Raw genomic sequence first — 12989 nt, forward strand, 5'->3', positions numbered from 1 at the left:
CTCATAATGGAGTCATTTGATGTTCCAGAAATGTTAACTTAAATTTCCAGAGCCAGTGAGATGTGTTAGCAGTAATTATGAACTTTACTGCTTAAACTGTTAAAACTCATTTAACAAGGTGCAATGTTTTCAAATTTTTTAAACTGTGAAATGGATAGAGTAAATAGAATAAGACAAGTTCTCTTCAGTTTACTTATTGATTGCAGACTGAAAGTCAACACTATATCCTCTGGAGAAATATAGCGTTACTGATGACAACTTCTGAGCATCCACATTTAGCTGTGCATGTCTGGACTCCAGAAGCTGCTGTCTGTTCAGAGGCATAATAACAATGAACAGCCGCTGGCTGTAACCTTTGCATCTCCCGAAACCCTCGTTAATTGTGCTTTCTTCCATTGTGCTTGTTCTCTTTCTAACCATTTCTGTCACTGTTCAACCGCTTCATTTTTTGAACTGTTGTGTGTACTCAGTTATCCTGTATAATATCCATAATTCTGTCTCGACCTTGGTGTCCCAAATTTCAAACGGTAAGAGATCAGAGGCCTCCTCAACCAGAATTCTTCACTTACGTCCCTTTGCCCCATATTCTGTTTTCCTCCAATGCTTTATTTGCTTTCAGAATTCAACTTCTATAGAATTTAGAATTAGGAAAGAAAGAGCCTTTCTCTTTGTTTCTTCTGTACGTCTCTCCCTCATTCTATCACCTCTATATTTAATTCTCTGACCTTATTTGTCACCTGATTGAGGAAATTAACTGCCTCTTTAATTTGAAAATTAAGATAAAGTAATATGAGAAAAGACTTTGTCCCTCACCTGTTTACTCCTGAATCACTCTTAAAAACATCTCAGTTAAACTTCTGATATTTTGAAAAAGGTTTTAATAGAAATTGTTAGGTAACAGTGGAAAAAATTGAGTGCAGCTAACCAAATGATACAAATGCAGTTTGAGAAAAGTGGTAAGCTGCAGATGCACATAGTCTCAGTGCCATTAACAAGGGCAAAATATCAGCCCCTGGAGTTTAGGAAAGGTTATGGTCTAAGTACTAATTTTAAGGAAAGCATTAAGAGACAAATGACAATTTATTGGATAAGTATAACATATTTTAAAATAACTAAATTTACTTTGGTTAAGCCCTTGTTTTGGGTGGTGGAAATTTCAGTTTCTGAGGAAAAAATTGTGAATGAAATAAATTTCGGAAAGCATTTGGACAATTGTAAAAATCTTATGGTTGAATTGTGCTGTAAGATTGACTATAGATGATCAGTTTGCTATGAATAATGTGGATCGAAGCATTTATAATAAAAAAACCATTGACACAAAGTGTCATAAGAATAATTTCAGTTGGAAGTTGTAAGAATTTGAATCTTATGTTTTGCAGGTGAACAGGGTAGAAGGGCATTTTTTTGGTAGAATTGCATTGAATACTAGGGGTTAAACATCAAAGTCATAACTCAATCTTTGCCCATAACCTGTCATATAAGATTTGTAACTATCCTGCTCTATCTACAGTTCAGACACAAGCTCCTGCCAAGCTATGTAGTGATTGTTAGCTGTTCTATTCCCGTCTTAACTTCCCACTCTGCAGGAACTCCATTGAATCTATTTATTATTCACCACAAGGACCAACCAAAAAGTATTCAAACAGCGATTTCTATCAAAACCACCTGGTGTTATTCCTTCTTCATGTAATATTTCCCAGAATCTGGTGAGCTAGAAGCAATACATCAACTTTGTACAATTGATGTATGTACTTTTCCTTCTGTTGTGGGGCCAGAATAAGCATGATGCTTCCACTGATGTGTGGAAGATCCCAGTCTAGAGCTGTTGATAATCGTTTGTGCCATTTTGTCATTGGTAATATGATTATTGTTTTAAAAATGCTTCTGATTAATATTTTAAAGTTACCTTGAGCCCCTTCTTTCCAATTTGCTTCATGAGATGTTGATTTCTTTTGAGGCATAGCTTAATTTTTGCTAATTCATCTCAAATGTGAATTGGGGATTGAGAGACCTTTCAAGTAGAGGTCATGTTCAATATCTGTACGTGTGTGAATACATATACATCGGATGGAATTTCAGAATGGGAAGCCAATTAGTTGTAGAGATGTACACAGAACCTTTGGTCCAACTTGTCCACGCTGACCAGATATCCTAAAGTAATCTAGTCCCATTTGCCAGCACCAAACTCATACCCTTCTAAACCCTTCTTATTCATATACCCATGCAGATGCCTTTTAAATGTTGTAATTATACCAGCCTTCACCACTTCCTCTGGCAGCTCATTGCACACATTCACCACCCTCAATGTGAAAAAGTTGCCCCTTGGGTCCCTGTCCTCTCTAACCGAGCCATCTAGAAGCCAATTATTGGATCTATTACCCCCATTCCTGTTGCAATCAGCTTTTGTTATAGACCTTAAAGTCAAACCTATGATCCTTCTGGTTTATACAGTTAGCTGTTCAATTATACCAGAATTATACCAGAAATACATGGATATAAATAACAGGAAAGGATGAACAGCCTCTAACTTCTTTTTCTTGCAAAAAGGTGGCTGAGGGATGTTCTATTAGAACCCTTGAAAATTATGATTGTATCCACACTATCAAAACCAAAGAGATTGCTTCCTGTTGTGGAGAAGCGCGCAACTCGAGGTGACTGTAAGATGGTCACCAAGAATTCCAATCAGGAATTCAGAAAAAAGCTTTTCTACCAAAAGAGTGGTGATTGAAGTGAATGATATAAATGTGGATAATGGAAGCTAGGCAAGTGTACAATGAAAAACTAATGGGTGGAGACGATTTTAAGTGAGGAATTGGTTAGTTGACCCGAAGGATGTACAGCACAGAAACAGGCCTATCTAAAACTTAGTGAGTCCTTAATGCATTTTATGCCCCCACTGAGCATTGTATAATGCCCACCTTGTTTTCGTTCTTTTTCCAAAAACTTATTTTCAGCGCATTAAACTTAACTGCTCATATCCATCTTTCTTGCAGATGTATTTCTTCTGTCCCCTCCACTTTCTTTTAGTCTGTATCAGGAACTCAGTATCTTGCAGTTATGAGGAAAGCTGTCTTTCTGAAATGTGAAACCCTTTCTACTGTCTCCAACACTGGGCTGACCTGATATGTATTTGCAGAAATATCTGTTTTTATGTTCACACTGTCACTGTAGGCAGGATGTTTGTAACAGCTCAATGGTCTTGTACCTGCAATCAGAACCAATTTGCCTGAAATTCACAGGTCCCTGAACTCTGAAATAAAGTCTGAAGACCCTGGGATTATTGAGCTGGTCTGATAATATCTATGAAGGTAGAGAAGATTTAGATTTAGATGATTAGATTACTTAGATTTAGATTACTTACAGTGTGGAAACAGGCCCTTCGGCCCAACAAGTCCACACCGACCCTCCGAAGAGCAACCCACCCAGACCCATTCCTCTACACTTACCCCTTCACCTAACACTACGGGCAATTCAGCATTGCCAATTCACCTAATCTGCGCATTTTTGGACTGTGGGAGGAAACCGGAGTACTCGGAGGAAACCCACGCAGACGCTGGGAGAATGTGCAAACTCCACACAGACAGTGGCCCAAAGCAGGAATTGAAACAGTTAATGGGCAGGATTTTGTCTCCTCCCTCCCTCGAGTGAATTTGGTGGCGGGGGCATTTAATCTGATGGCTGGACTGAACATTGAGACCCTCTCTCTTTCTAAACTCCAGCCAATCAAGTGTTGCCAGAAAAGCTATCTGGAAGTACCAACTCACTGCTAATTGAGGCTTTTAAAATCCATCTGGTTCACTAGCATTCTTTTGAAAAGGAAATTGGCTATCCTGTTCCAAACATACATCCGTAGGAAAAGGAATAGGTCATTCTGACTGTTGACCCTGCCCTACCTTTCAGTGTGGTCATGGCTGATTGAATACTACAGTGCCTTTTACCCGACCGTCCTCATAACAATAATCTCATTATTCCAGGTAACGTGATAACAACTTAATTAATGCTTAACTGCCCTGGGAAATGGCCAAGCAAGGTGCTCAGTTGTGTAATACCACTTTGGAATCCAAGCAAAGGAATGAAACTTGATGGATCTGTGTCATCAACATAAGCATTGGAAACGACAACAGCAAACACAATCCATCAAGTCCCTCCTTACTAACATCTCGTGCCAAAATCGGGAAAGCTGTCCCATAAGCTAGTCGAGCAAAAGCCTGATGTTGTCATATTCACAGAACCATACCTGACAGACAATGTCCCAGACATCACCATGAGCATGTCTGGTCCTGTCCTTTCCTGTCCCATTGGCAGGACAGTGGTATAAAGGTGGGAAGAAATTGCCTTGGGAGTCCTCAACTTTGCTTTCAGACCCCATGAAATCTCATGGCGTCAGATGAAACGCAGGCAAGAAAATCTCCTGATTACCATTTGGAGGACCTCCCCCAACCCCTGGGCAGCCTGCTGGGGCAAGAATGGACATCCTTTTTCAATAAGAGTTTGAGATCCAAGGGAAAGAGAAAAAAGTGATTTTGGATAACAATTGAATTGCGCAAATCAGACATGATTTGCCATTTAGTATTTGCTCGTGCAATTCAGTTGTATTTTCAGATGAAGGATAGGGTGTAGTTATATCTGAATTTGGTTTTAGTCATTTATGGGATGTAGACTTTGCTCCCTGAGCCAGCATTTGTTGCCTGTCTCTTATTGCCATTGAGAAGATAGAGACGAGCTGCCACCTTCAATTGCTGCAGTCCATAAGCTATTGGTAGACTCACAATGCTGTTAGAGAATGAGTTCCAGGATTTTGACCCAATAACACTAAAGGTACAGCAAGATATTTCCAAGGTAGGTTGGTGAATGGCTTGGAAGGGAAGTTGTACATGGTGGAGTTCCTTTATATGTTGTCCTTGTCTTCCAGATGGAAGTGGTAGTGGGTTGGAATGTGATGTCTAAGAAACCTTGGTGAATTTCTACAGTGCATCTTACAGATTGTACACACTACTGCGACTAAGTTTTGTCATTGGAGGGAGTGAATGCTTGTGGATGTGGCTTCAGTCAAGTGGGTTGCTTTGTCCTGGGTGAGCTTGAGTTTGTTGGAGCTGCATTCATACAGGCAAGTGGCGAGTATTCCATCACACTCACGTGGACAGGCTTTTGGGAGTCGGGAGATGAACTATTCATTGCAGGACTCCTAGCAGTAGCCACAGTATTTGTGTGGCTAGTTCAGTTGAATTTCTGGTCAATGGTAATGCCTAGGATGTTGATCCCCCAGAATAAGGAGGATTTAACGATAGTAATGACGTTGAGTGCAATGGTTAGATTGTGCAGTTATCAGTCTTCATTCCTTTTTCTCCTGGAGGGGAGGGAGAGATGTTCTGGAGTTGCGATAACTGACCTTCAACAACCTCAGCCATCTTCTTTTGTGCTGGGTATGGCTCTGACCAGCCAAGATTGCCCTTCCTCCCGGATTCACATTGACCCCAGTTTTGCTCAGGCTTGTTGATGCTACAGTTGGTCAAATGTGGCCTCCAAGTCGTGGGCAAGCACTCTCCCCAGACCCCTGGAATTCAACTCCTTTGGCTGTGTTTCTACCAAGGCTGTAAGGAGGTCAGGAGTTGAGTGGTCTTAGCGAAACCCAACAGAATGTTTGTTTGTGTGCTGGTTATTGCTGGTGCTACCTGTCTGCATTATTGATGACCATCACTTCACTAATCAAGCGATTTCATAAGGCAGTAATTGGCTGGAGTGGATTTATCTTGTTTTTGTGTTCAGGACATAGCTGAGCAATTTTCCACAATAGGGTAAATGCTAGTGTTATAGCTGGACTGGAACAGCTTGGCTAGGGGCGTGCCAAGTTGTGGAGTCCTGAGTAGAATAGCTAGGATGTAGTCAGGGCTCATAAACCTTGCGTGAGTGCCACCTTGAAACAGGGTGAATTAATTCAGTGAGTGATTATGCTTTACTGTGGCCAGTTCTATTCCAGAGAAACCCGATTGGACTGCTGCAGCACGAGTGACTCAGGAGAGGTCCAGAGATCTAAACTGATGAATATCCATCATGACTGGAATCTGTAAACGTACAGTTTTCCCATTGAGATTTAAAATTAACTTGAATGGCTAACAAGACTTAGTTTGAAATATGATGATGTAGAACACTAGAGTGTCAACCTAGATTGAGTTCTTGGGTAAGATTTCAACACTCCACCTTCACACTGGGGAGGAGATGCTGTATAATTTAGCAGAAGGTCAAAATTGATAGTGACTTCAGATTGAGGAGGACCATTCTTTTTTCTGGGGCCATTATGGCACAATTGGAGTATAGACCTACTCCAACTGTGAAGGAAATTAATTCCATTCTGTCCCCAAACTTCCTAAACAAAATGACACAACCTTTATTCTACTTGTTCAAATACTATAAAGCATCGATCTAATGAAAAATTATCTCCAGTTTGTGAGAATGAGAAGATACAAATATAAGGTAATTGAGGAAATAAATAATGGACACATGGGAAAACCTTTTCTCACAGCCCACGGTTAACTTATGGAATGCCTCCTGTGAGTGTGGTAGAGCAAGATTCAATCACTGCATTCAGGAGGGCATTAGCTTATTATCTAAAAAGGAAATGTGCTGGACTACAGGGAGTAGGCAGGAATTTAGATTAATTACTCATTCGGAGAGCCAGTGCTGACACAGTGGGCTGAATGGCTTCCTTGCTGTAATTCTGAACTCTCTGATTTTACTTCTCCTCAAGTGAGGGAGAAAGGGACAGAAGGCTGTGTTGTGTGGTTAGATAGATAGGTCTGGCAGGAGACCCTTGTGGACCCTGAACACTGGCTTGGACCAACCAGTTGAACTGACTGATCAGTTGCATTGCTGAAAATATTGCATAACTCTGCTTCTCGTGAAAAATACTGAAGGCTTGAGATGATGTGCTGTATTATGCTGGCACTGCACATGTTTTGGGCCATTAATTGAGAGGGCAGGGAGAGGGTAAGTTAGCTCAAGGCCATCAATATCTCTTCTGCAGTTAACAAGTCAGCCTTGCTGGAAAATATGACTAGCTTTAACCTTGAGAAGGAGTAAACCAAAATAAAATCTCTCTAATTGATAATTTAGTTTAAAAATAGAGCGCAAAGAAGGCCAACCAGTTCACCTATCTAGCTAATTAGGATATTTATCACAGGTGGTCTGTTCCCATATGCATTACACATAAGGAAGAATTGAGAGACATTCCTGAAGTGATATTTTGATTTCAAATGAATCCAAATGGTTTTTATTAGAAATTTTGCATAGGGATGTTTCCTAAAGACCAAGGTTTGTGTTAATTAAAACTCTGCATAACCAGGAAGATAATGCATCTTACCCTGGTGTCTGTTTTTCATTCATTTAAACTCCTACCAGGAGAGATGACTCAGGTAATGTTAGACCAGTGAGCCTTATTGCTGTTGTAGGGAAGGCTTTGGAAAGGATTATAAGAGATAAGATTTATAATCATCTAGCAAGCAACAGTTTGATTTCAGATAGTCAACATGGTTTCGTCATGGACAGGTCGTGTCTCACAAACCTCATGGAGTTTTTTGAGAAGGTGGCCAAGCATGTAGATGAGGGTAGAGCAGTTGACGTGGTATACATGGACTTCAGTAAAGCCTTTAATAAGGTTCCACATGGTAGGCTGTTGGAGAAATTGCAGAGGCATGGAATTGAGGGTGATTTAGCAGTTTGGATTAGAAACTGGCTTTCTGAAAGAAGGCAGTGAATGGTGGCTGATGGAAAATATTCAGCCTGGAGTCTGGTTACATAGTGGTGTGCCATAAGGATCTGTTTTGGGACCACTGCTGTTTGTCATTTTTATAAATAACTTAGACGCAGGCATAGGTGGATGGATTAGTAAATTTGCAGACAACACTAAAGTCGGTGGAGTAGTGGGCAGTTTGGAAGAATGCTACAGGTTGCAGGGGGACTTGGATAAACTGCAGAATTGGGCTGAGAGGTGGCAAATGGAGTTCAATGCAGCTAAATGTGAGGTGATGCACTTTGGGAAGAATAACAGGAAGGCAGAGTACTGGGTCAATGGAAAGATTCTTGGGAGTGTGGATGTGCAGAGGGATCTTGGAGTCCATGTACATAGATCCCTGAATGTTGCTACCCAGGTGGATAGTGCTGTTAAGAAGGCATATGGTGTGTTAGTGCAGCCACACTTGGAATATTGTGTACAATTCTGGTCCCCGTATTTCGGGAAGGATGTGGAAGCATTGGAAAAGGTGCAGAGGAGATTTACCAGGATGTTGCCTGGTCTGGAGGGAAGGTCTTATAAGGAAAGGCTGAGAGACTTGGGTCTGTTCTCATTGGAAAGAAGAAGGCTAAGAGGGGATTTGATAGAGACATACAAGATGATCAGAGGATTAGATAGGGTAGACCGTGAAAGTCTTTTTCCTAGGATGATGACGTCAGCTTGTCCGAGAGGGCATAACTACAAATTGAGGGGTGATAGATTTAAGACAGATGTCAGAGGCAGGTTCTTTACTCAGAGTGATAAGTGCGTGGAATGCCCTGCCTGCTAATGTAGTCAACTCAGCCACATTAGGGAGATTTAAACAATCCTTAGATAAGCACATGGATGATGATGGAATAGTGTACGGGGACAAGCTGAGAATAGTTCACAGGTCGGCGCAATATCGAGGGCTGAAGGGCCTGATCTGCGCTGTATTGTTCTATGTTTTAAACAGTGAGTATTGACATACCTAGTTGATCACATGACCTTGATCTTGGTCTTACCAATTATCTGATCTGGGTTAATACCCTGATGCAGCACTGAGGAGATGCTGCATTGTCAGAGGTGCTATTGACAGCATCAGACTCCATACCAGACTCCAGCCTACTTGTTCTTGTGTTTTAGATTGAATGTTTCATTTATCTTATTGCTATTTGTGGGATCTTGACATGCAAAATGGCTGCCATACAATTATTACACTTCAAGCTAACCATGTTGTAGAATATTTGATCACTGTTTTGTTGAACACTGTTTCTCCCCTTTCCTCTTCTCTTGAAGTTGTTAACTGTGTTGGTGCAGTACAGTTCCTCAGGGAGTAGTCAATCCTTGGGTCTCAGTGAAGTGTGCAGTTGACAAGCAAAAGTTTTCTATCGGAACTCCAAAGGGACCCTTGGTCTCTACTTCTGTTGACAGAGAATAACAGAGGCAGTGAGCAAGAATGCAGTATGAGAATAAAACTTTGCACCTTCATTCAAGAAGGGATGCTGAAATGTAAGTTCTTTATTTCTTGAGACATAGGGATCACTGACAAACCTAGCTTTTGACACTGTCTCAACCCCTCGTGAGAAAGTTGTGTGTATCTGAGCCACTGCAATCTGTGTGGTGAAGGTGCTCTTGCTGAGGTGTAGGGTAGAGCCTTCTACAGTTTTGACCAAGCCAGTAAAAAGACTCAAAAACACAAATGGCAGGTCTTGACAGCATCTGTGGAGAGAAAGCAGAGTTACCGTTTCAGGTCCAATAAGTCTTCTGAAGGAGGGTTGCCAGATCCGGAATGTTAAATCTGCTTTCTCTCCTTAGGTGCTGCCAGATCTGTTGAGTTTCTCCAGTAAATTCTGTTTTTGCTTCAGATATTCAGCACCTGCAGTTTTTTGAGGGTTTTTTTTCAAGTAAAAAGACATATTTATAGTATCACAGCCATCTATATGATTCTGTTTTGAGAAAGGATTTAAGCAGTTTGGGTTTTTTTTTTAAAGCTGTTTGCTTGTTAGTAATGTTGTTTATTACAGGCTTTCATTGATTTAAAATTTTGCTGCATAATTTTAATAGCTTTGCACTAATCTAGCTTTTGTGAGAGGAATACAGAATTTGCAAGACACTTACATGCAAACCCCCTGAAATTGCACAGCTGGTCAGTGCAATCATGTGCAGAGGAACCTCTGTTATCAGGCTTCGACTATCCGAATATCGAATTATCTGGCAAGAACGCAAGATTCCGATGCTCAGCTAAACTATGTTATCCGGAATTCGATTAACCGAATGAAATACTGCCCAGCCTTGCCCTTCAGATAATCGAGATTCCTTTGTATACCTCTAATCCATTTTCCTTCCTCCCTGCCAAATCTCTCGATTCCCTAAATGATCAAGAAAACTATCTCTCAGTCTTGGATATACTCAAGGTTGATCAACCATAATCCTCTAGAATTGATGATTCGTAACAGTGACTAACCTTTGAATGAAGGAATCTTTCCTAATCCGTCCTAAATGATCAACACTCTTATCTTGAGACTGCACGTCCATGTTTTAGATTTTCCCAGCCATAGAAAGGATACCCTCATGGTCTACTCTGTCAAGCCTCTTTAGAATCTCTCAGGTTTGTGGGGTAAAATGCACCTTCACTTTATTTCCCATGGGAAAATACATTGCTTTGAAAAGTAAGTTTGTAATTCAACTTTGTTTCACATTAACCCAGTGAATCAATCTGTATTATATCTTAAACATAAAAGCAGCCTCTGAGTTGCAAATGGCTTTTATTATTGAGTCCATTCGCGAATGACTTGTGAGTTGGAACACTATTCAGGACAATATAAAATATCTGTTTGTAAGTACAAGAAGTTGTTCATACCCGGATCTTTAAAAGAATGTACGTGTACCCCTGTCTGTGATCATGTTCCCAAGGACGTGCATTTGTAAGTCGGATGTTTGTAAACTGGAGATCCCCTGTAAGTACTTAAATATATTGATGCAGAGCTTACACGATATAATTGAGTTGCACCAGTCTGACCATTATAAGCTTGGTTTAAAAGCATTTCTCTTTTTTTTTACCCCCTTGGTAAGAGGGAAGTCACCTCTGACCACTTCAACAAATTGTACTGCATTCTTTTAAGATTTTCCTGATGGTTGAGAAGTAAGCACAAAGATGCTTTGCAAGATTAAGGAACAACTATTATTAGGTCCCCTGCTTTTGCAAAATGATGGCCTATTTATGGATATATTAAATTTTTGTCCCAGGGAATGTTTCCTGGTGTAATCTACACCCATTGGCACACATTGTACTATGTTGTACATTTTCTTTCCCAGTTGTGACAGTTTATGTAAAGACCCAATTTATTGCTCCATCTGACAGTGACCTTCTTGCTGTGCGTTGATGGGAACGGCTTCCTCCTATTGAAGGCAGTCCTGTGCCCAGGGTACGAGTGCAGGGAAGTACCTATTAGATCTCAAGTGCAGGACATAAGATTCCAGTAATGATTGATGTTGTACTGTTTTGGTTTAAATAAAACTCTTGTTTTTTCTTTTATCCTTCAGTTCACTGTTATAAGTTTTTTGATTCCCCTCTCTGCAAATGCCCCACTTTCTTTAACGCATTTCCGCATCAACAACCCAACATGCATTGATCATGCTTGAGACGAAGCAGCCCAGAATGAACTGTGATGGGTCATTTGCTAAATTAATATTGGCCCACATTTATGATTTTCTTTCTCACCCAATTCTTCTTTGGCCTGGAGCATTCCCATCTCTGTCCTGTTTGAGATCAGCTCCCTCCTGCATGAATTGAGGTAACAAACCTAGGACTGCCAAGGCCTGCACAATTGTATCCACACAAAACAGCATGCTTTGCAAACTGCATGGAGTCCTCCATTTTGGGAAGCCATTGAAGAGTGACAGTTCATTTCATTCTCACTGAGAGTTCAATAGGGTTTTGTTTGAAAAAGTTAAGTAACAAATAAAATGTTTGAAAGATCATGTCTCTCTGTACTGATGACAAGTTGTGTAAGATACAATAGATGATAGAAGACAAGAACAAAATGAGCTACAGAGGTATTTCACTGCCTCGTTATCTGGTGGTTCATATTCCTTTTCCAGCCAGTGGAATGGGCCTGTTGTTTGAAAGATGCCTTGCAATGCGAGCAGGGTTTATCTCTGCTACTCGGTCCATAACTCGCAATGTATGGAGTTGGAAGTGGCAATGCATTTAATTTGGGGAAGGCTTCTGCTCATTTCCAGAGGCTGTTAGCTCCGTGCTGTGTCCACTGGCAGTGGGCCCTAAGTGTGTTTGTTTAGAAGATTTTAGAATTGAAACTGTGACCTTTGTAAATGCTTTTGCAGAGGGATTGACTTTGCTTTGCTTTCAGCTCTGCAGTTGTGCAGCAATTATTTTAAAATAGACTTTTACTAAATCTTCAGCTGCTTTTCTTGTCTTGACATGAAATATTATTACTGAGGTATTAATTGTAATCACCGCAATTAATTTTAAAATCTTTTTTGTTGACTTCTCTTAGATTAAAAGAAATTGTCTTAAAGCTAAGTATACATTTCTGAGAAGTACCATTACTTGTACTCATCTTTGTAAATTGCTAAATTTCTGCTTCTGGATGTGATTGCTATTTAATTTTCATTTGTCATTGTTGCTGACCTTGCTCATATACACTCATATGTCTGTGAGGTATTGATTGTACTGTCATGGGAAACAAACATCCCCATGCTCACTGTCTGTAACCAGAATAAAACTTCTAACTAAATGTAATGGTTAGATTTTTAAGGTGAGATGTTTGATTATTTTAATTGGTATTCAGGTTGATAATGGTGAAAACTACTTCCAGTTTTAATGTGACTGGATGAATAATCCAGTACCTGAGGGTAATGTTCTGGGAGAAAGTGAGGACTGCAGATGCTGGAGATCACAGCTTAAAAATGTGTTGCTGGAAAAGCGCAGCAGGTCAGGCAGCATCAAAGGAACAGGAGAATCGTCATTTCGGGCATAAGCCTTTCTTCAGGAATGTTCTGGGACCATGATTTCAAATCCAACTGTGGCAGTGAGTGGAATTTGAATTCAATGAATAAGTCTAGAATTGAAAGCTAGTCTCTGTATTGATGACCGTAAAACCATTTTCGATTATAGTGAAAACCCATCTGGTTCGCTAATATTGGTTAGGGAAGGAAATCTGCCAATCTCACCTGGTCTGGCCTATGTGACTCCAGACTTATAGCAATGTGGTTGACTCTG

Source organism: Chiloscyllium plagiosum, chromosome 22 (assembly GCF_004010195.1).
Source record: "Chiloscyllium plagiosum isolate BGI_BamShark_2017 chromosome 22, ASM401019v2, whole genome shotgun sequence".
Classification (NCBI taxonomy): domain Eukaryota; kingdom Metazoa; phylum Chordata; class Chondrichthyes; order Orectolobiformes; family Hemiscylliidae; genus Chiloscyllium; species Chiloscyllium plagiosum.